Below are 24,715 nucleotides of genomic sequence, written 5' to 3'. Positions count from 1 at the left end.
TTTGTGTATGGTGTTAGGAAGTGTTCTAATTTCATTCTTTTACATGTAGCTGTCCATTTGTCCCAGCACCACTTGTTGAAGAGGCTGTCTTTTCTCCATTGTATATTCTTGCCTCCTTTATCAAAAATAAGGTGACCATATATATGTGGGTTTATCTCTGGGCTTTCTATCTTGTTCTATTGATCTATATGTCTGTTTTTGTGCCAGAAACATACTGCCTCGATTACTGTAGCTTTCAACCATAGTCTGACGTCAGGGACCCTGATTCCTCCAGCTCCGTTTTTCTTTCTCAAGATTTCTTTGCTGATTTGGGGTCTTTTGTGTTTCCATACAAATTGTGAAATTTTTTGTTCTAGTTCTGTGAAAAATGCCATTGGTAGTTTGATAGGGATTGCATTGAATCTGTAGGTTGCTTTGGGTAGTATAGTCATTTTCACAGTGTTGATTCTTCCAATCCAAGAACATGGTATATCTCTCCATCTGTTCGTATTGTCCTTAACTACTTTCATCAGTGTCTTATAGTTTTCTGCGTACAGGCCTTTGGTCTCCTTAGGTAGGTTTATCCCTAGGTATTTTCTTCTTATTGTTGCAATGGTAAATGGGAGTGTTTCCTTAATTTCTCTTTCAGATTTTTCATCATTAGTATATAGGAATGCAAGAGATTTCTGTGCATTAATTTTGTATCCTGCTACTTTACCAAATTCATTGATTAGCTCTGGTAGTTTTCTGGTAGTATCTTTAGGATTCTCTATGTATAGTATCATGTCATCTGCAAACAGTGACAGCTTTACTTCTTCTTTTCCAATTTGGATTCCTTTTATTTCTTTTTTTTCTGTGATTGCTGTGGCTAAAACTTCCAAAACTCTGTTGAATAACAGTGGTGAGAGTGGACAACCTTGTCTTGTTCCTGATCTCAGAGGAAATGGTTTCAGTTTTTCACCACTGAGAACGATGTTGGCTGTGGGTTTGTCATATATGACCTTTATTATGTTGAGGTAGTTCCTCTATACCTACTTTCTGGAGAGTTTTTATCATAAATGAGTGTTGAATTTTGTCAAAAGCTTTTTCTGCATCTATTCTGATGACCATATGGTTTTTCTCCTTCAGTTTGTTAATATGGTTTATCACATTGATTGATTTGCGTATATTGAAGAATCCTTGCATTCCTGGAATAAACCCCACTTGATCATGGTGTATGATCCTTTTAATGTGCTCTTGGATCCTGTTTGCTAGTATTTTGCTGAGGATTTTTGCATCTATATTCATCAGTGATATTGGCCTGTAGTTTTCTTTCTTTGTGACATCTTTGTCTGGTTTTAGTATCAGGGTGATGGTGTATTTGTAGAATGCATTTGGGAGTGTTCCTCCCTCTGCTATATTTTGGAAGAGTTTGAGAAGGATAGGTGTCAGCTCTTCTCTAAATGTCTGATAGAATTCGCCTGTGAAGCCATCTGGTCCTGGGCTTTGGTTTGCTGGAAGATTTTTAATCACAGTTTCAATTTCAGTGCTTGTGACTGGTCTGTTCATATTTTCTATTTCTTCCTGGTTCAGTCTCGGCAGGTTGTGCTTTTCTAAGAATTTGTCCATTTCTTCCAGGTTGTCCAATTTATTGGCATAGAGTTGCTTGTAGTAATCGCTCATGAGCCATTGTATTTCTACAGTGTCAGTTGTTACTTCTCCTTTTTACATTTCTAATTCTGTTGATTTGAGTCTTCTCCCTTTTTTTCTTGGTGAGTCTGGCTAAAGGTTTATCAATTTTGTATATCTTCTCCAAGAGCCAGGTTTTAGTTTTATTCATCTTTGCTATTGTTTCCTTCATTTCTTTTTCATTTATTTCTGATCTGATCTTTATGATCTCTTTCCTTCTGTTAACTTTGGGGTTTTTTTGTTCCTCTTTCTCTAATTGTTTTAGGTGTAAGGTTAGGTTGTTTATTTGAGATTTTTCTTGTTTCTTAAGGTTAGATTGTATTGCTGTAAACTTCCCTCTTAGAACTGCTTTTGCTGCATCCCACAGGTTTTGGGTCATCGTGTTTTTATTGTCATTTGTTTCTAGGTATTTTTAGATTTCCTTTTTGATTTCTTCAGTGATGTCTTGGCTATTTAGTAGCGTATTGTTTAGCCTCCAAGTGTTTGTATTTTTTACAGATTTTTTCCTGTAATTGATATCTAGTCTCATAGCGTTTTGGTCGGAAAAGATACCTGATACAATTTCAATTTTCTTAAATTTACCAAGGCTTAATTTGTGACCCAAGATATGATCTATCCTGCAGAATGTTCCACGAGCACTTGAGAAGAAAGCATATTCTGTTGTTTTTGGATGGAATGTCCTATAAATATCAATTAAGTCCATCTTGTCTAATGTGTCATTTAAAGCTTGTGTTTCCTTATTTATTTTCATTTCAGATGATCTGTCCATTGGTGAAAGTGGGGTGTTAAATTCCCCTGCTATGACTGTTTTACTGTCAATTTCCCCTTTTATGGCTGCTAGCATTTGCCTTATGTATTGAGGTGCTCCTATGTTGGGTGCATAAATATTTACAACTGTTATATCTTCTTCTTGGATTGATCCCTTGATCATTATGTAGTGTCCTTCTTTGTCTCTTGTAATAGTCTTTATTTTAAAGTCTATTTGGTCTGATTTGAGAATTGCTACTCCAGCTTTCTTTTGATTTCCATTTGCATGGCATATCTTTTTCCATCCCCTCAGTTTCAGTCTCTATGTGTTCCTAGGTCTGAAGTGGGTCTCTTGTAGACAGCATATATACAGGTCTTGTTTTTGTATCCATTCAGCCAGTCTGTGTCTTTTGGTTGGAGCATTAAATCCATTTACATTTAAGGTAATTATCAATATGTATGTTCCTATTACCATTTTCTTAAATGTTTTGGGTTTGTTATTGTAGGTGTTTTCCTTCTCTTGTGTTTCTTGCCTAGAGAAGTTCCTTTAGCATTTGTTGTAAAGCTGGTTTGGTGGTGCTGAACTCTCTCAGCTTTTGCTTGTCTGTAAAGGTTTTAATTTCCCTATCATATCTGAATGAGATCCTTGCTGGGTAGAGAAATCTTAGTTGTAGGTTTTTCCCTTTCATCACTTTAAATATGTCCTGCCACTCCCTTCTGGCTTGCCGAGTTTCTGCTGAAAGATCAGCTGTTAACCTTATGGGGATTCCCTTTTATGTTATTTGTTGTTTTTCCTTGCTGCTTTCAGTATTTTTTCTTTGTATTTAATTTTTGATAGTTTGATTAATATGTGTCTTGGCATGTTTCTCCTTGGATTTATCCTGTATGGGACTCTCTGTGCTTCCTGGACTTGATTGACTATTTCCTTTCCCATGTTAGGGAAGTTTTCAACTATGTCTTCAAATCTTTTCTCAGACCCTTTCTTTTTCTCTTCTTCTTCTGGGACCCCTATAATTTGAATGTTGGTGTGTTTAATGTTGTCCTAGAGGTCTCTGAGACTGTCCTCAATTCTTTTCATTCATTTTTCTTTATTCTGCTCTGCAGTATTTATTTCCACTATTTTATCTTCCATGCCACTTATCAGTTATTCTGCTATTGATTCCTTCTAGAGAATTTTAATTTCATTTATTGTGTTGTTCGTCATTGTTTGTTTGCTATTTAATTCTTCTAGGTCCTTGTTAAACGTTTCTTGTATTTTTTCCATTCTATTTCCAAGATTTTGGATAATCTTTACTATCATTACTCTGAATTCTTTTTCAGGTAGACTGCCTATTTCCTCTTCATTTGTTTGGTCTGGTGGGTTTTTACTTTGCTCTTTCATCTGCTGCATATTTCTCTGTCTTCTCATTTTTTTTAACTTACTGTGTTTGGGGTCTCTTTTTCGCAGGCTGCAGGTTTGTAGTTCCTGTTGTTTTTGTTGTCTGCCCCCAGTGGGTGAGGTTGTTTCAGTGGCTTTGGTAGGCTTCTTGGTGGAGGGCACTTGTGCCTGTGTTTTGGTGGGTGGGGCTGGATCTTGTCTTTCTGGTGGGCAGGGCCACGTCCGGTGGTGTGTTTTGGCATGTCTGTGAACTTAGTATGATTTTAGGCAACCTCTCTGCTAATGGGTGGGGCTGTGTTCCTGTCTTGCTAGTTGTTTGGCATGGGGCGTACAGCACTGGAGCTTGCTGGCCATTGGGTGGAGCTGGGTCTTAGCATTGAGACGGAGATCTCTGGGAGGGCTCTTGCCAATTGATATTACCTGGGGCCAGGAGGTCTCTGGTGGTCCAGTGTCCTGAACTCGGCTCTCCCACATTAGAGACTCAGGCCTGACACCAGGCCAGAGCACCAAGACCCTGTCAGCACATAGCTCAGAAGAAAAGAGAGAAAAAAAGAAAGAAAAAAAATTTTTTAATAAAATTTAAAAAATTTTTAAATTATTTAAATAAAAAAGTAATTAAAAAAAGAAGAGAGCAAGCAAACAAATAAACAAATCCACCAATGATAACAAGCACAAAAAACTAAACTAAGATAATCATAAAAATCAGAAGCAAATCAGTTGCAGACAGCAAACCCCAAGTCTACAGTTGCTCCCAAAGTCCACCGCCTCAATTTTGGGACTATTTGTTGTCTATTCAGGTACTGCAGAGATGCAGGGTACATCAACTTGATTGTGGAGATTTAATCTGCTGCTCCTGAGGCTGCTGGGAGAGATTTCCCTTTCTCTTCTTTGTTCGTACAGCTCCCGGGGTTCAGCTTTGATTTGGGCCCCACCTCTGCGTGTAGGTCACCCTCAGGCATCTGTTTCCTGCCCAGACAGGATGGGGTTAAAGCAGCGGCTAATTAGGGTGCTTTGACTCACTCAGGCCGGGGGGAAGGAGGCATACGGTAGTCACAATTGGAATGCGGGGCGAGCCTGCAGTGGCAGAGGCCGGTGTGATGTTGCAGCAGCCTGAGTGTTCTCTTGGGGAGGTTGTCCCTGGATCTCGGGACCCTGGCAGTGGCAGGCTGCACACGCTCCTGGGGGGGGGGTGTGGGTAGTGACCTGTGCTTGCACACAGGATTCCTGGTGGCAGCAGAAGCAGCGTTTGCGTTGTTCATGCCCACCTCTGGTGTCCACGCTGATAGCCACGGCTCACGCCCGTCTCTGGAGCTCGTTTAGGCGGTGCTCTGAATCCCCTCTCCTCGTGCTCCCCGAAACAATGGTCTCTTGCCTCTTTGGCAGTTCCAGACTTTTTCCCAGACTCCCTCCCAGCTAGCTGTGGTGCACTAGCCCCCTTCAGGCTGTGTTCACACAGCCAACCCCAGTCCTCTCCCTGGGATCTGACCGAAGCCCGAGCCTCAGCTCCCAGCCCCCGCCTGCCCCGGCGGGTGAGCAGACAAGCCTCTCGGGCTGGTAAGTGCTGCTCGGCGCTGATCCTCTGTGTGGGAATCTCTCCACTTTGCCCTCCGCACCCCTGTGGCTGCACTCTCCTCCATGGCTCCGAAGCTTCCCCCCTCCGCCACCTGCAGTCTCCGCCCGCGAAGGGGCTTCCTAGTGTGTGGAAACCTTTCCTCCTTCACAGCTCCCTCCCACTGGTGCGGGTCCCATCCCTATTCTTTTGTCTCTGATTTTTCTTTTTTCTTTTGCCCTACCCAGGTAAGTGGGGATTTTCTTGCCTTTTGGGAGGTCTGAGGTCTTCTGCCAGCGTTCAATAGGTGTTCTCTAGGAGTTGTTCCACATATAGATATATTTTTGATGTACTTGTGGGGAGGAAGTTGATCTCCACCTCTTACTCCTCCACCATCTTGAACGTCCCCCCACCTTGTGATATTTTAAATCATCATCATTATTATAATTTAAAACTTAGGGAACAGGTTCAGAGCCTTTAATAAAAATTAAGTAGAAATCTGATCCAAACCCAGTTCTATCTGATTCAAAATCCCATCTTCTTTCATTACACAAGGAAAGAAAGGAAGAGAGGGAAGAAGGGAGAGAAATCAGGAAGAATGGAAAGAAAAGATGAGAAAAGGACTGAAGGCAAGTAAGGGAGTAAAGATTTGAATTCAGGAAAGTTTCTCTGCAACAAGCAAGAGAGTCAAATTGACCATTCCATTAATTTCGTTGCTCCTACTGTGTTTTAATTTTATTGTACAGGAATACCTTAATATAGGCCTAAACACAGATCATAGAAATAGGGGGGAGAAAAATCAGCATTGGTAACAAAAATGTAGTATACTTAATGGAAAGACCTCTGATTCTCTGTTCAATTATGTTTTCTACTGAAATGAAGGCGACATTTAGGGTATCTACTTGCTAATACTGCCACCTTGCTCAACTTTCTGAGGTTTTCGCTAATGCCCAAGAAACTAGAATATAGAGCTGATAGTGAAGGAATTTACTGATCCATGTGTGCTATTTAAATTTTCTTGAAATTATTCAAATTTCCCTGGCCTAGAAATCAGGGCAGAATCTCAGGACAGATGGCTTGGTAATGAGTTTTTCACCTCGTTCAGCTGCCAAGCAATTTGGAAATTACACGAGGCCAGGCTCTGTCAGTGCAGTTCGGCACTTCAACTTGAAGACTAGTCTGACACCAGGAAATTGTCATCATCAGCTAATGCTTAGCAAGTGTGGCACGCCAAGTGTCATGAAAATGGAAAGAAAAAAAATGCTCTGTTCTGATTATAACTTCCTCACAAGTTTGGGATGCAACTGATTTCTCTGTCGAGCTAGAAGTTCAACTTCTATCTCCAGTCCAGGCACCCTTCTTAGTTTTGTCCCCATGTATTTATCTATTGGACATTTTTACTTGGATATCATGCAGATACCTCAAAGTGCCTACGCTCAAAACTGAGTTCTTGACATTACCCAAGAAAACCCTTCTTGCTCCAGTGTTTCCTATCTTAATAAGTATTAATATCATCCAACCATCTAATGGTTCAGACCTGAAATCTCTCTTGATTAATCCCCTCCCTCCCTGCACCATATCCATCCAATCACCAAGACCTGTTGGTTCTACTTCTTAAACATTTCCTGAATCTGTCCACTTCTCTCCATCCCCATCCCCATCATTAACTTTAGGTCACCATCAAATTTGACCCATACTCGGGTGTAGATCCCTCACTGAAGGTCATTAGCTTTTCCTATTCTGCCCAATCCATTTTCTCTATGGAGCTGGAGTGGTACTATACATCACATCATGCCATTCTCCTGCTGGAAACCGTTCCATGCTTTCCACTGGTTGGGAAATGAAGTCTGAACATCTCAGCATAACCTAGAAGGCTCTTATCCACCTCCTCAGCATCATTTCTTACCAGTTAGTCATTTAGTTAGGAGATATTTATTGTGTTCCAGACCTTGTTTAGGCTCTGGAAATATGGTAGAAACTTACATACTATTGGGAGCACACAGACAATAAGCCTGGAAACAAATAAATGAATAATGATTTTAAGTACTGACAAATATTCACCAGGGAGATATTTGTGGGACCTGCCTCTTATAAGCTTTTCCCTATTCCATCTAAACTAACTTATATGTTTCTGACATGTGCTCCCCTATAAGCATATGTTAAAATTGTTATAATTTAGCACCCTTTATTTCTTGCTTATCTATCTTCTATGCTGGATCATTACAGATTTGGCAAGAGCAAAGATTCTTTTTAGATATTACTATCTCATCCCAGTGCCTAGCTTTTGCCTGGCATATGTCAGGTGTCTAATAAATATCTGTGAAATAAATGAATGTTACTTCCTTAGTATGAATTGATTGATAAGTTCTTATCTGGGTGAAAATAAAAAATATATGGTGAAATTAAAAATTGGATGAAAATAAAAAATCTAGGCCTTCTGAAATTTGTAACTTTTCAGATATTGTAGGCTTACATGAACTATGTTGAACTTCCCAATATAGAAATTGATTAAACTTATTCACTCCAGATCACTAAATCCTTGCAGGTAATAAAATTCTATGCATTACTGATTTCTTAGCTTTTCTCATTTGCTGAGAAAACCAAATTGAGAAAGATCTTTGGAGAACTGTGAGATGAAAAAAATATGGTCTGTAATTAAAACACTGCAAGGAAGAAACATAGATGGCTTCAGTGGTTGTATTAGCAAAGAAACAAGAAAGCGAGTTGGGATGATCATTTTAGGTGTCGCTATGTTAATAACGTCAGTTTGTTCAGTACATTTATCTTTCCAAGATTTATACCTATTAATCTGTTTTATCAAATTTTAGGTTTTTGCAAGGAGTAGTAGAACGGTGTTACACCCTTCTAACGGGAAATGCAATGATCACATGATCTTCCATTTTCAGGATCTGTGGAGAACATTTTGTCTACCTCTGTTCACCACAAAGCAAGAAAATCACAACAAATATCAGCTTGAATAAAGGTTTGGATTAGCTTTTATATGCTTTTTAAAAAAATAGTTTGTCCCACCCTTAAAACAAAGTATTTGGTTACTAATTTTTACGGTTTTATCCTGCTATGGGTGAAAGAAACTTCTGGGAGACTTTGAGTGCCAGTCCTTTATTATTTTCTTCTTAAATTTTTTCTTACAGCATCCTGTAGTTTTTCTGTGGTGGTTTAGAGTGTGTATCAGAGTTTCTGTTAGAAACATTAGCTTTCAAAAAAAAAATCTTGGCAAACAATCTCCAAGAATATTTGTCTTATCAAATTATTTTAAAGATGAATACTGCTTTTTCAATCACCACCAGTCCTCACCAAGCTCATTGCTTGCAAATATTCCATTATATATACCTATGGTTGGAAATCAGTTACTGGGTTCCCAAATGGAAATAGTTGCAGACAGAATGCAACTAGACAATATTGTGGAAAAACCATGGGCTTTGAAGTTAAAAACCACTAGGCCAGTGGTGTGTGATGCACACCACCCCCTTTTCATCTCTCCTCAGTTCCTTATCTAAAATTTACCTCTTGAGTCCCTCAGTTCCAAACCAGTCAAGGACTTGGTTTTGGTTTCTTTGCTACTGCTGGTTTAGCCAGCTTACTGTCTTTGTAGAAACTCTTACTTCTATACAAACTCAAGTATGTAAACCCTTACTGCAAATAGAAAACCTTCCACATATTTCTCAACAACTACAATGTACCCTACACTTTTCTGTACTTTCCTTTAATCTTAGGTAGCTGTTCTCCCATTCCGTAGCTTAAAACATGAGTGAAATATGGACTAGTAAGAAGAACCTGGCCTGGAAAAATATCTAGCTAAGGAATTCTGCAAACCTATGTGGTAGCCGGGCTTTTCAGACAAAGACTCTGACGTCCCAATTGTTTAAAAAAAAGAAAAAAGTACAAAGATCACAATTACCAGTGGCAACATGGAAAAACCCATAGAGCATGCCACTGGCAAAACTCCTCAGAGAGTTGGTTTCCCAAATATGGAAAATATAAAACAAAACCTTCTTTATTTATGAAAACTATTTGAATTTCTAATTCTTTAGGCCTTACAGGTTTATTATGAAAACCAAATTCAGTTCCCCTATGGGGTGAGAAAGAACCACTTCCTATTGCATCAAGTTATAGAATAGCACATTTTTAAAGCTCCATCATTTGTTTCTGGGGTAGCATTACATTGTCCTCTTCTGGGTTACGTAAGTCTGCCTTGACCTTTCAAGCACAGAAACATTTTACCCTTGACACAGTTTGGAATTTGGAACTGCCTGTGAAAACACGAATAGCTTCATTTTTCCATTTGAAAAGTCCCTAAACACAAATTGATAAATTCTCAAAGAACTTCAGTGCAGAGTTTTCAGACTAGCACTTCAACTACTAAGACCTATATTCAAAGTGTTTGAATTGCCAGAAAAAACACAGCTGTTAGTCTATATCTCAGGCAATCTGTACACCATCTTTTAGGTAGGAGAGATTACAAAATGGGCCAAAGGTTAGATGCAAGTCTTAGAAGAATAAAAAATCAGTACTGGGAGGGCACCTACCCAAAGTGCCAAATATTAGCACTAACTTGGAATATCAGAAGTTTTAAATTACTACCCCCCAAAAAAGTCACAGGCATCCATCAGCCAAAAGTTTTCTCCCAACCTGCAATTCTACTCTTGATAAATGCTCTTGTGTTTTGTTTTCCCTACGATTTAAAGGGTTGTGATGGCCTAGAAACTGGCCACCTGGGATAATTTCATGGCCTTGTGGATGCAGAGTGGTGTCTCATGAGGTCAGGGCGGCTGTGACAGAGACAGTCTCTGACATTTTCATAAACTAAATTGAATTCTTGGCACACTCTGAACTTAGATAGCATGAGTTTCCAGCCCTGCTCCTCCTTAGCTATATCAATTCTGCTTTAATTTCTGCCCTGATAATGTGATAAAATAAAGTGGGCCATTTTTCAGTCGAACTTCAATAATGATCTGAAGTACAACAAACTGCTCAAGTAATAAAGGAGTTTGTTTCTTAAAATGCGAAAAGCATCTTTGGCTTTTCTCAGTGTCTTTTATTATTAGAGTATATGTTCATATGTCTAAGCACCCCCCGCCCCCCGGGTTAGTTCAGATTTTGACGGTCCGGCTGCTATAGAGATAAGATAAGCTTTGGGCTACGTGTAATTTCCTACGCTCACACTCTAACTCCTGTCTTTTCTCACCACTGGTGCAACTCCCCAGTGTGTTAGGATATTCTCATGAGAAACCCTGTCCTAGATATTCTGGGATCTGCTAAACAAAACCAGTTGGTTGCTCATATTCTTTCACTTCAATAAACATTTCCTGAGTCTATATATCTACCTTATGTCAGCCTATATAATGTTTTGATTAATCCTCACATAATCCCTATTTTGCAAATGAAAAAAATGAGTGCAGAGAGTTTAAGTAACTTGGCCAAGGATACACAACAAATAAGTGGCATGCCAAGATGTCAATTCATGCTCTCTGGAACTATTTTTAGATACCATTAATCACTTTGAGATCCCTTAAGCTGACACAATAGTAGCATATATCACAATGGAAGCCATGTGTCTCCAGAGCCCCTGGGACTAGTAACAGGTTCAGTGAGTTCCCAATTATGGCCCAGGGAGTGCGTTCAAGGACCTGATTTGCATTTTCTCCCTGACATTGGGTTTTGTGGCTGCTGAAGATGTAAAAATTTGATCAACAGTATACCAAACTGGTATTTCCATTTCAGAAAACTTATACAGCTTGTAATCAATATTAATTACATCAAATATCAAAGTCCTATTATTCCATAGGCCTCAAGAGAATTATAAACAGCACCTAAACATACACATTTCCTAATTTAGAATTTAATGAACTCCCTCCTAGCTTCTTGTTACTGGCTACTTTATTAAATGTAATGAATGGCTTCTCTTAGGCAGCTCCTTTTTTCAGGATGCAGGTACACTGAGACTCTCTCCTTCTGGCAGCTGTAGCTGTGATTTTAATTGGATTGATGCCACTGTGATCCAAACTTCAGGATCTCCCAATGGAAATCACAGAACTGTTTGAGTAGGGGGAAACCTTAGAAATCAACTAGTCCCAAAGTCTCAAACTGACAGCCCCCAGGCCACAGATGGCCTCGTTGTTTGTTCATCACAGTGATGACCCTAGTTGAATTCTTATAATTTTTTGAATTGGTTGCCAAAATTTTCAAGCAAGTGTATTTCAAATAAAAATCTAAATGTTAGGCTTCTCTTGAAAAATTGGAATATTAGGCAGCACTGGGCCTGCATTCCTGCATAGAAGCCAGCAGCCCCAGTGGATAGCAGGTGCTTCTGCAGATGGGGGCTGATGTCTCCAGTGTGACTCCATCGGGGCATTCCCTGATGGGCTGGCAGTGTTGGAGTCAAGGGTCTGTTGACGTTAATCATTGTGTTTGTGTTATTATTTTCTTGTAGTACAGTTAAGAAGAAAGAAAATATTTCTGTCTTTGTCAGGAATGGGAAAACAAAATATAATCTGAAGGGGTACTGTGTTTAAAAAGAAAGAAGAAAGCAAGTGTCTTTGTGGAAGAGAAGAATGTGCCTTTTGGTTAATATGCAAATGAAGCATCTCAGCTTCAAGTACATTTATGCTATTTGCTTGGCCCTGTAAGCATTTGAGAGCCACAATGGTAGTCTTATTTTAGCGATCTGAACACAGTGATGGAAAGAAGTTAAATGGCTTCCCCAGGGCTAATATTTTTAGGCCATAACTAGAGTGAAGGTTTCCTTACCTTTTAGTATATTGCTTGCCATGTGGGAGATATCAAATACTTGAATTAATTTGTGGGCTGAAATCTAAAAAAATTTATCTTAATGTTTTGAAATGTTTTTAGAAAAAGAAGGTGAATTAAGACATGATATTAAAGAAATTTATATAAATTTAAAATGGGCACACAAACTGGAGGGTGTAAATTTCATTCTGTGTGGACTTTGGAGTTAGCTAAATCTTTCCACTTATCAGGTACTTAACCAAGAGAGCCTTTTACCATCTTCTGTGTCTGTCAGGTATTGTCCAACTACTGCAGAATTGTACTGCAGTGTATCTCAAATCAAACTATTAGGCTAGAATAAATACTTTTAAGAAAAAGGTTTCTCTCTCTCTCTCTCTCTCTCTCTCTCACACACACACACACACACACAAGCTCAGAAAAATAGCCTGCAAAATTTATATTTAATCATTCATAGTTTTCAGGGTCACATCCTTTTTTGTCTTTTTCCTCTATTACTATAAGATTTAAATAGCGCTTTGGTTAAATTAAATGTTTCCCTCCTACCCATAAACACTAACAGAGAGTCTCAGGAAAAATTGAAAAATAAAGACATAGAAAAGAGAGGCCTGTTTTCACACCTTAATTTTTTTCAATCCAAATTAATCACAGGGGTCAGCTCTTCAGGGCACAACTATCTTGAGAAGATATGGGTCCATTCCTTACCTTCTGAAACCACCCAAGAAATCAATCCAGACACTTTTCAAGGTCCTCCAGACACAGTTGTTCTACATCTTAAAGGGAGGTAGGGAAGTTTCTATACATGCCAAGTCTCTAGAACCTGAGTGTACCCTCTTAATATTTCACACTATCTCCCAAATTTTTTATTGATTTCTGTGATTAGTATGATTTTCTTTCAGAGGAAGAGATTCCAAAATGACAACCATGCTTAGAAATCACTCACAACCTTTCTTCATTGCCAGAAAGGTGTTTCTCGTGTTTACCCTAGACACTGCATGAGTACCTTTACAATCATTGCCTCTGTTTAGTCATGTTAAACAGAAAACAGCTGATCACCATCCTGAAAAGAAAATTATTTTTTCCCCTCTAATTAGTCTCACCTCAATCTTCTTTTCTGTCATTCAATAATTGTGGATTTTTAAAAAGTGGTTCAAAGATAAGGCCTGTGTGATGTCAGTGATCCCAAAGGAGGGTTAAAAGGTGGTCAAGGATCCCGGTGCTGCATTATCCCAGCATATCTGGAGGTCCCAGACCCTTGGGTTCTCCTGAGCAAACACCACAGATTTGGTCCACTCCTGCTGCCCTGCCCTGGTGGAAAGGCCCAAAGGCATCAGTAACCTTGACGGGGAGATATATACCAAGATATATATATATCTTGATATATATCAAGATGCCAGCATTTCTTCTTGAGGCAGCACATCATGGCAGGAAGGGCACAGAAGGTGGACCATCCACCCTGGCCTGCATTCCTCCTCTACTACTTGTTTAAGTTTAATCAAATTACTTCCCTTCTCTCAGCCTCTCTTTCCTAGTATGAATCATGGGGAAATAATGATAATAGTAATGCCTACTGTCTTAGGTCCGTTCCTGGGGAAATAGACTCTGAGATGGGGGTTTGCAGGCAGGGGGTTTACTGTGGACACTCCGGTAGCCACATCTGTGGGAGAGTGAAGGAAACAGGACTGGACAGAGGGCGGTGTTGACCTACAGCTCAGTCACAACAAACACCTCAGCTGATGGCACAAGGAGCCGAGGAGCTAAGATGGCCCTTCAGGGTCACCCACCTAGCATCAGTCAGTCAGGGAAGGAAGCATGACCATGTGTGATGTGGCTCTCTTCAGCAGAGGGCAATTCCCGAAGAGTGACACAAGCCCCCAGCACTGCTGGGACACAGGGAAATGAGAGCATCAGTTCTACAGGGGAGATCAGAACGGGATGCCGTGCGCCCACGCCACCTGCCTCGTGCGGTTCTGTGGGGCTTACATAAGAAGCTCCATTAACAGCATTTCATGCAGTGGCTGGCACACAGTTTGCTATAAATATTATTCAGTAGACACTTCTAAAGAATTCACTATTTGAAGATACTAGAAGAGACACTGAGGACGCTTAGGAAAGTATAAAAATAAATAATGAGCAGACTCTGCCCTGAAAAGATCACAGTTGAATGGTGTAAGACCTGAACTAGAAGCTATAGAGAGTCTAACCCTCCTGATCATTGCATACTCCTTTATAATATCCTTCGATGACCAAATGGATACCAAATACTCTCTATAGTGTATTCCTGACCTTAAGCATCTTGTCGTCTCATTGGAGAACCAAGACTTACATGCACGGAGAAACCCAATAACAGCATGCTGTACAATTAAGTGTCAAAATGTGTGGCAGGGACGCTAACTGGTGAGGCAGGTCAAGCTTGGAGAGATGGGGTGCTGGATTCGTCAGGAGAGATTTATGGAGGAATGGATTTGGCTTAGACATCGTCACATGCCTAGACATTGGACGGATGGAGGGAATGAGGGAACTCCAGACTGAAGAAGAGAATGAATGAAGGGTTTGGCCATGTCTGTGTGTGGTGAGGAAGGCAGCTGGACAGCAATGGAGATTTTATATTGACACATGCTACTAAACAGACCTCTACTAATCAGTGGAATCGGACTACTTCTGTGACAAATTGTGGCATTTATGTCTAATCCTACAAGCACTCTAGGAGTTTTGAGTAACATGGATGAAACTTGGTAACAGAAAGATTGATCTGTTGGTACTGAATAAGATGAGCTATACAAGGAAACCAATATTATGGGGAACCTCCCAGGTACTTTTTTCAGTCTCTTCTACTGTTTTTGGTAAGTAATCCAGGGGACAGATATTGAAGCTGAGACTAGAGGCTAGAATTGGACACCCAGATATCAGATGCTTTGTGGGGAGGTTTTGAGCAGAAAGGTAGTTTATACAGAGGAAAAAGCATAGGCTTTGGATCCAGACTTACAATGTAGGAGTTCAAATCATGATTCCACAATTTATATGACATATGACCTTGGACAAGCTTCATAACCACCCCGCACCTTTATGTTTCCATCTGCAAAATGAAGTCAATTGTTCCCACCTTACCATGTTGTAAGGACAAAATGATAACAGATATAAAATGCATCAAAGTTGCCTGCTAGACTTACAGAAGATATTCAATAAATGCTATTATTATTGTTGTCAATATTATTATTACACCCATGTCAGGAGTCTTTCTTCTCTCTCTTCCTTAAACTTATATTTTGGATTTGTCTCTGGTTGTCTGGGAACTCATAGTGCTTAAAATAAAACGTAGCACTTAAATTCCACTCTTAAGGTCTTTTAAGGTCCATCATCCTTTCTCTTGAGTGTTGGAAGGAGCAAGGCTGAAGTTAACTGGTACCTTCTGTTGGTAGATGGAAGTGCCTTGATGAGACGTTACTGGTAGGAGGCACCACCCTTTAAATTTCAACTCCATACTAATTATTCCACCTTGAGAGCATTTATTTTTGCAAGTCTTGAAGTATTTTCTAGAGCAGCCTATTAAACTGTCAACATCTCCGATGGAAGGTCCCGCTAGATATCTCTGTTCAGACAGGTCCCTCTTTTCCATCTCGCCATCACCTTGCCCTGGAAAGGGGTAGAGCCTGGTGGTCAGGAGCAGACCAGCAGGTCAGGAGCTGTGCCTATTAAAATTAAGTAAAATTAAAAATTCATTTTCTCAGTGGCAAACAGCCACATTTCAAATGCTCAATAGCCACATGTGGCTAGTGGCTGCTGTATTGGACAGCACAGATTATAGAACATTTTGATCATCACAGAAACTTCTTTTGGACCTTGCTGTTCTAGAGCCAAACCGACTGGATTTAAATGATGTCTAACACTTATTGTCTGTGTGACTTTACCCAGGTAATTTAAGCTTTCTGTGCCTTGGTTTTATCATCTATAAAATGAGGATATAAGTGTCAACTTTTGGGAGCATTTATGAGAATTAGATGAGTTAATATATATAATATATTTAGAGCAACCCCTAATTATCATCTTGTATTTTCTCAGTAACTGTTAGCAATTACTATTTATCAAAAACCAGAAAAAACAACACCTATTTCAGAAAGAAAACATAGAATGTATAGATGAAGGGTGGGGAGCTCAGAGTAGTTGCCCATTACCTGTGTTCCCAAGGTCCGTATGATACAAAATCATTGTGGAACTCATCATAAGACATTATGATTTTCTATGTCTATGTCTGTTTTCTTTACTAGACTCCATGCCTTGCGAATTCAAGGACTAGTGTCTTATTCTTTTTCATACCCCTGGCACCTGCCATGGGGCCTTGAGCACACATGACACTCAATAAGTACTTTATTTTCAACATTGTTGAACTAACTTAAGTGCTCAAAAACTGGCAGCCTTCTTATTGATTAATATCTTAGTGGGAATAGTAGGATTGGAGTTTTGCTAATTTCAATATATTTTTAACCAGATAGAGACAATGAACTTATAATTAGGTTTAAGGACAATGGGGAAGAATATTTAAAATCAGGAATGGATGAGAATATCCAGAATGGATGATCACTTCACATGTTGGGGACAAATTGAGAGGAGGGAAAAGAAAGAACAAAGAGAGGAAATAGAGTTGATAAGTTGTCTGGGAGAAAGTTCAAAGACAAATTTTCCCTTCTTCAACATTTTACCACAGGCATATCCTGAAACCCTAGATATAATTATCTTGGCTGGAATGCCTGGGCTAGAGTAAACAGAAATCTGAGTGTGTCAACAAATTATTTAATTAAGCAGAGTTAAGTGGCAATGTGAAAGCAAAATCATAATGTGCAACAGGATAATGTGATTGAAAGCTTCAGCTGTGATGGAATGTAGAGAGAGTAAGACAAGAGAGAAAAATGACACAGTCCTGGGGACCAGACTCTGGACCTGGTTAGCCAATGTGAAAAATGAAACAAGAAATAAGATTTTTTTAATGGAACTCTATTATTCCAGAAAACACTTCTTGAGGATAAATATAAATGTAAAAGCAATTGAGATTAAGCCATCACTTTAGTTGAGCAGGGGTCAGGAGCAGGACGGCGCGTGGCATTAAAAAGGGCCTCAGGATTTGTGCCATCAGCATAAAAGTGGCAGTTACAATTAAAAGCAGAAATGAAATGACTAAGGAGTAGAAAAGCTAGAAATGAACAGATGGCCAGGCAGGCAGCTTGCTAGGCTGCTCAAATTGGGTATATTTTATATTTCATTCCAAGTTCACAAATATTAGGACATTAAAATGCATGAAACATGGTGTGTATCTCATCTCGCCATGTTTTTATTACTAAATTAGAAAGAATTAGGCTGCACGGAATGTATGCAAATGCATCAGTCTAAGCAAATGCTGAGTCAGGGGAGATCAGGAAGGTCAGCTGGGTTTCTATTTTCCAAAGAAAAGCCTGGTCAATTGTACACTGAGCAGCCTTTGTGGAGCTATTCCTAAAGTGGCCACCTATGTCCAGAAAGACTGTGAAGAAGGTTAGATTGCTGATGACACTTTCTTTAAAGGTGGCGGTGGCCAGGTCTCCTGTTTGTTTTCAGTAGTAGGATTAAATTTAGGGAGTGTGTGGAATGTTGTCTCTATACATGGAAGATGTTTTTTATTGGACTTTAGTATGTCATTTACCCTAAGCAATCATTAATACAAGGTACCTGTGCTATGATCAGTAGACCATGGGTAACACCAGAGTGTCATTATGAGACTGTTTTTCACACATTTTCTGCTGAGTCTGAAGCTTACTTCATGGGTTGACTGAGGCCACATGGTGAGAACAAGGTTTTCGTTGGTTCACAAGTTTATTGATTAAGAAATATGAGTATGTTTAGACTAAGTGACCTCTCTTCAACTTTTTTGTTTGATCTTGGCCCATGTCTAGGGTTCTGTAACCAGATCATGACTCTGATTGTCTAATGGAAAACTTGTCAAGTTTCTTTCTGCATGATTGGGAAACTGCACATGCGTTCTGGGCCACCAGGTTCTCGTCTCTATCTTCAGAATACATAGTGATGCATCCCTGGAAATGAAGAGACATTTCATCCTCCCCACTTTTCATTTTTACTTGAACCAAGATAGTACTACACTGATTCAGTCAGTCAGCCATGTAATGTATATATTTTGAGTGCCCACTATGTGCTAGGTACTGAGCCAGGAACTTGGAATAAAAGGGTCTTTACACTTATGTTTTAAAAAAAGACCAACTTTCTCACAGCCTGTGTTTATTAACTCTGACTCCTTTTGACATAATCTAAATGCAGTGTAGAAAAACATCCAAACCTAACACCTATGGAGGCCGCAGCTGCACATATAAAGAAATACCCAAGAGAATGTGTGCCATTCCCCTATTTGCAACTCTCACCTGCTCTGAGGTATAGCCTAGAAATACTGTATACAGAAAGGGGATGTCTGTAAAAGGCATCATTTGGCTCCCAGGTTGTAGAGTCACTGGGAGAAGAGTATTTAACTTCCTCTGTGCACCATATTAACAGCTGAAAGGAAAATCACTCTTTGACTAAAAAGAAGGAGACAAAATTTTTTGTGGTCATATATATAATTACATACTTTTATATGTTATACCTAAAGATATAGATGTGTATATAAATTAATATATATTTTTATTATATATGTATAATTTACCTATGTACAAATACAATAGAAAATAACATAAGTTTTTAAACATGGTTAAGGCAGCTTTCATTGTAGGCATGGACTTGAAGAAGTATCATTGTATGTGTGTGTGTGCGTGCACATAGGGGTGCATGGCCCATGTGGGTGTGTTGGGATAGGGATGGAGGCTAGGGGAGGATGGAGATACCATGAGAAGGAAAGCAGAGCACAGAAACACAGAATTCCTTGGCATCTTCCATCATAATTATTGAATGGGTATGGATGGTACAATAATCATGACCAGTAGAGATGGTAATAGAAGGGACAGGATGCAAAAAAATGATTAGAGGATGTCAAGGTGGTACCTTGATTGCATTAGTAACATATACTGCTGCTAATTTAATATGTAATACTATATATGTAATATATTGGCATATATGTACACAGATAATATATGCATAAATTATGCACCAATAGTAAATAGAAATGTCCTTTACATTTCCAATGTTTAGAAACTGAGAGTAAACTTTCTTTAGATGATAGCAGGGTTAAGCCACCTTTATTTATAAATATAAACTATATATCAAAAGTAATTTAAAAATCCACCTGTATGAAATTTGGTATAAAGAATGAGTATATTTTAAAACTGATGAAATATGTATATCATTTATATCCATACCCAGCTATGATTACATGATTTTTTTAAAGCCAATAATTATTTCAGTATTCATCTAAAATATTCTGATTGAATGAGGAGATAAACAAATCTGCGATTAGAAGATGAAAGGAGCATGTATATGTAAAATCATCAGAGAGTGTACTTGAGAAAATTACACAAATGCTTGAAGAAAATTTATGTAAATATCATTTTTTTAGAAACTTAAATGCAAAAAAGTTCCAAAAGTGGCATATTATGTCATAAATATGTATCATTCTAAAAGTAATGCTGAAGGCATAAAGTATTTCTCTTTGGGATAAACAATATTTAATGAAAATAGGAAAACATTTCCAAAGTAACTTGATTGGAAGTGTTTATTTACATCAGCTACAACTGTTTCACTAAAAAATAAGCATAGATATTTCAGTGGAGAGGATAAGTGATGTATGCTTTTTCTTCCACATAACTGGCTTAAGGGTTAGATATTTCAAAGATAGAAATTGTTTTAACAGCTTAAAAATAAGATTTACAAAGTTGAACAATAGAGTATATTTCCTTTCACTAACTCTGCAGTTACTCTCATTCTCACAGTTGTGGTCTCATAGTCTTAGAACAGAGAGAACAGAAACCATGGACAGAAGCATGGTTAAAAGAGACTCTAGGCTTAGGGAATGGCATACCCACTAATGCTATCAACTTGAGATCCACTTCATAAAAATAAATAACTAATACTGAGTGCTCACTACATGCCAAGTATTGTGAAAGATGGTTTTCATTTATTTTAAAAAGTTAATCCTTCCAAAGCCCTAAGAGATTTACAATTATTGCCCCCATGTTGCAGGTGAAGGAACAAAGACATAGCATGATTTATGTGAACCTGCCCAAGGTTGAGCAACTACAAAATGGCAGAGCAGGATGAAACGTAGAAAACTATACCTTTAACCACTGTTATGGACAGCCAACCATATTAAACCCAAGTATAATTCTTTTTTTTTTAAATTTAATTTTATTTATTTTTTTATACAGCAGGTTCTTATTAGTTATCCGTTTTATACATATTAGTGTATATATGTCAATCCCAATCTCCCAGTTCATCCCACCACCACCCCCCGTGGCCACTTTCCCCCCTTGGTGTCCATACGTTTGTTCTCTACATCTCTGTCTCAATTTCTGCCCTGCAAACTGGTTCGTCTGTACCATTTTTCTAGGTTCCACATATATGCGTTAATATACGACATTTGTTTTTCTCTTTCTGACTTACTTCACTCTGTATGACAGTCTCTAGATCCATCCATGTCTCTACAAATGACCCAATTTCGTTCCTTTTCATGGCTGAGTAATATTTCATTGTATATATGTACCACATCTTCTTTATCCATTCATCTGTCGATGGGCATTTAGGTTGCTTCCATGACCTGGCTATTGTAATTAGTGCTGCAATGAACATTGGGGTGCATATGTCTTTTTGAATTATAGTTTTCTCTGGGAATATGCCCAGTAGTGGGATTGCTGGGTCATATGATAATTCTATTTTTAGTTTTTTAAGGAACCTCCATACTGTTCTCCATAGTGGCTGTATCAATTTACATTCCCACCAACAGTGCAAGAGGGTTCCCTTTTCTCTACACCCTCTCCAGCATTTGTTGTTTGTAGATTTTCAGATGGTGCCCTTTCTCACGGGTGTGAAGTGATACCTCATTGTAGTTTTGATTTGCATTTCTCTAATAATTAGTGATGTTGAACAGCTTTTTATGTTCTTCTTGGCCATCTGTATGTCTTCTTTGGAGAAATGCCTATTAAGGTCTTCTGCCCTTTTTTTTTTTTTAATTTTATTTATTTATTTATTTATTTTTGGATATGTTGGGTCTTAGTTTCTGTGCGAGGGCTTTCTCTAGTTGCGGCAAGTGGGGGCCACTCTTCATCGCAGTGCACGGGCCTCTCACTATCGCGGCCTCTCTTGTTGTGGAGCACAGGCTCCAGACGCGCAGGCTCAGTAGTTGTGGCTCACGGGCCTAGTTGCTCCACGGCATGTGGGATCTTCCCAGACCAGGGCTCGAACCCGAGTCCCCTGCATTGGCAGGCAGATTCTCAACCACTGCGCCACCAGGGAAGCCCGTCTGCCCATTTTTTAATTGGGTTTTTTGTTTTTTTAATACTGAGCTGCCTGAGCAGTTTATATATTTTGGAGATTAATCCTTTGTCCGTTGATTCATTTGCAAATATTTTCTTCCAGTCTGAGGGTTGTCTTTTTGTCTTGTTTATGGTTTCCTTTGCTGTGCAAAAGCTTTTAAGTTTCATTAGGTCCCATTTGTTTATTTTTGTTTTTATTTCCATTACTCTAGGAGGTGGGTCAAAAAAAATCTTGCTGTGATTTATGTCAAAGAGTGTTCTTCCTATGTTTTCCTCTAAGAGTCTTATAGTGTCCAGTCTTACATTTAGGTCTCTAATCCATTTTGAGTTTATTTTTGTGTATGGTGTTAGAGAGTGTTCTACTTTCGTTCTTTTACATGTAGCTGTCCAGTTTTCCAAGCACCACTTACTGAAAAGGCTGTCTTTTCTCCATTGTACATCCTTGCCTCCTTTGTCATAGATTAGTTGAGCATAGGTGCGTGGGTTTATCTCTGTGCTTTCTATCCTCTTCCATTGATCTATATGTCTCTTTTTGTGCCAGTACCATATCATCTTAATTACTTTGGCTTTGTGGTATACTCTGAAGTCAGGGAGTCTGATTCCTCCAGCTCCGTTTTTTTCCCTCAAGACTACTTTGGCTATTTGGGGTCCTTTGTGTCTCCATATAAATGTTAAGATGTTTTGTTCTAGTTCTGTAAAAAAATGCCATTGGTAATTTAATAGGGATTGCATTGAATCTATAGATTGCTTGGGGTAGTATAGTCATTTTCACAATATTGATTCTTCCAATCCAAGAACAGGGTATATCTCTCCATCTGTTTGTTTCATCTTTAATTTCTTTCATCAGTGTCTTATAGTTTTCTGCATACAGGTCTTTTGTCTCCCTAGGTAGGTTTATTCCTAGGTAATTTATTCTTTTTGTTGCAATGGTAAATGGGAGTGTTTCCTTAATTTCTCCTTCAGATTTTTCATCGTTAGTGTATAGGAATGCAAGAGATTTCTGTGCATTAATTTTGTATCCTGCAACTTTACGAAATTAATTGATGAGCTCTAGTAGTTTTCTGGTGGCATCTTTAGGATTCTCTATGTATAGTATCATGTCATCTGCAAACAGTGACAATTTTACTTCTTCTTTTCCAATTTGAATTCCTTTTATTTCTTTTGCTTCTCTGATTGCCGTGGCTAGGACTTCCAAAACTATGTTGAATAATAGTGGTGAGAGTGGACATCCTTGTCTTGTTCCTGATCTTAGAGGAAATGCTTTCAGTTTTTCACCATTGAGAATGATGTTTGCTGTGGGTTTGTTGTATATGGCCTTTATTATGTTGAAATAGGTTCCCTCTGTGCCCACTTTCTGGAGAGCTTTTATCATAAATGGGTGTTGAATTTTGTCAAAAGCTTTTTCTACATCTATTGAGATGATCATATGGTTTTTATTCTTCAGTTTGTTAATATGGTGTATCACATTGATTGATTTGCTTATATTGAAGAATCCTTGCGTCTCTGGGATAAATCCCACTAGATCATGGTGTATGAACCTTTTAATGTGTTGTTGGATTCTGATTGTTAGTATTTTGTTGAGGATTTTTGCATCTATATTCATCAGTGATATTGGTCTGTAATTTTCTTTTTCGTAGTATCATTGTCTGATTTTGGTATCCGGGTGACGGTGGCCTCATAGAATGAGTTTGGGAGTGTTCCTTCCTCTGCAATTTTTTGGAAGAGTTTGAGAAGGATGGGTGTTAGCACTTCTCTAAATGTTTGATAGAATTCACCTGTGAAGCCGCCTGGTCCTGCACTTCTGCTTGTTGGAAGATTTTTTTTTTAATTAATTTATTTATTTTTGGCTGTGTTGGGTCTTCATTTCTGTGCGCAGGCTTTCTCTAGTTGCGGCAAGCGGTGGGTACTCTTCATCGCAGTGTGCAGGCTTCTCATTGTCGTGGCCTCTCTTGTTGTGGAGCACAGGCTCTACACGCGCAGGCTCAGTAGTTGTGGCTCACGGGCCTAGTTGCTCCACGGCACGTGGGATCTTCCCAGACCAGGGCTCAAACCCGAGTCCCCTGCATTGGCAGGCAGATTCTTAGCCACTGCGCCACCTGGGAAGCCCCTGTTGGAAGATTTTTAATCACAGGTTCAATTTCATTGCTTGTGATTGATCTGTTCATGTTTTCTATTTCTTCTTGGTTCAGTCTTGGAAGGTTATACCTTTGTAAGAATTTGTCCATTTCTTCCAGGTTGTCCATTTTATTGGCATAGAGTTGCTTGTACTAGACTCTTAGGATGTTTTGTATTTCTGTGGTGTCTGTTGTAACTTCTCCTTTTTCATTTCTAATTTTATTGATTTGAGTCCTCTCCCTCTTTTTCTTGGTGAGTCTGGTTTATCAATTTTATCAATTTTATCAATTTTGTTTATCTTCTCAAAGAACCAGCTTTTAGTTTTATTGATCTTTGCTATTGTTTTCTTTGTTTCTATTTCATTTATTTCTGCTCTGATCTTTATGATTTCCCTCCTTCTACTAACTTTGGGTTTGGTTTGTTCTTTTTTCTCTAGTTCCTTTAGGTGTAAGATTAGATTGTTTATTTGAGATTTTTCTTGTTTCTTGAGGTAGGCTTCTAAATTGCTATAAACTTCCCTGTTAAAACTGCTTTTGCTGCATCCCATAGGTTTTGGATCATTGTGTTTTCGTTGTCATTTGTCTCTAGGTATTTTTTGATTTCCTCTTTGATTTCTTCAGTGACCTCTTGGTTATTTAGTAACGTATTGCTTAGCCTCCAGTTGTGCTTTTACATTTTTTTCCCTGTAATTGATTTCTAATCACATAAGGTTGTGGTCAGAAAAGATGCTTGATATGATTTCAATTTTCTTAAATTTACTGAGGCTTGATTTGTGACCCAAGATGTGATCTATCCTGGAGAATGTTCCGTGTGCACTTGAGAAGAAAGTGTAATCTGCTGGTTTTGGATGGAATGTCCTATAAATATTAATTAAATCTTTCTGGTCTGTTGTGTCATTTAAAGCTTGTGTTTCCTTATTAATTTTCTGTTTGGATGATCTGTCCATTGGTGTAAGTTGGGTGTTAAATTCCCCCACTATTATTGTGTTACTGTCGATTTCCTCTTTTATAGCTGTTAGCAGTTGCCTTATGTATTGAGATGCTCCTATGTTGGCTGCATGTATATTTATAATTGTTA

General features: G+C 38.7%; 1 protein-coding gene across 7 annotated transcripts in view; it reads left to right on the top strand.

The window, feature by feature from the left end:
• Positions 1 to 24,715, top strand: part of LMNTD1 (lamin tail domain containing 1) — a 419,515-nt gene that overhangs the window by 143,689 nt on the left and 251,111 nt on the right. The window lies entirely within an intron of this gene.

Source organism: Balaenoptera borealis (genome assembly GCF_965194805.1).
Source record: "Balaenoptera borealis genome assembly, chromosome: 13".
Classification (NCBI taxonomy): domain Eukaryota; kingdom Metazoa; phylum Chordata; class Mammalia; order Artiodactyla; family Balaenopteridae; genus Balaenoptera; species Balaenoptera borealis.
Note: the sequence above shows the minus strand (reverse complement) of the source record. Positions and strands in the feature narration are given on the sequence as shown.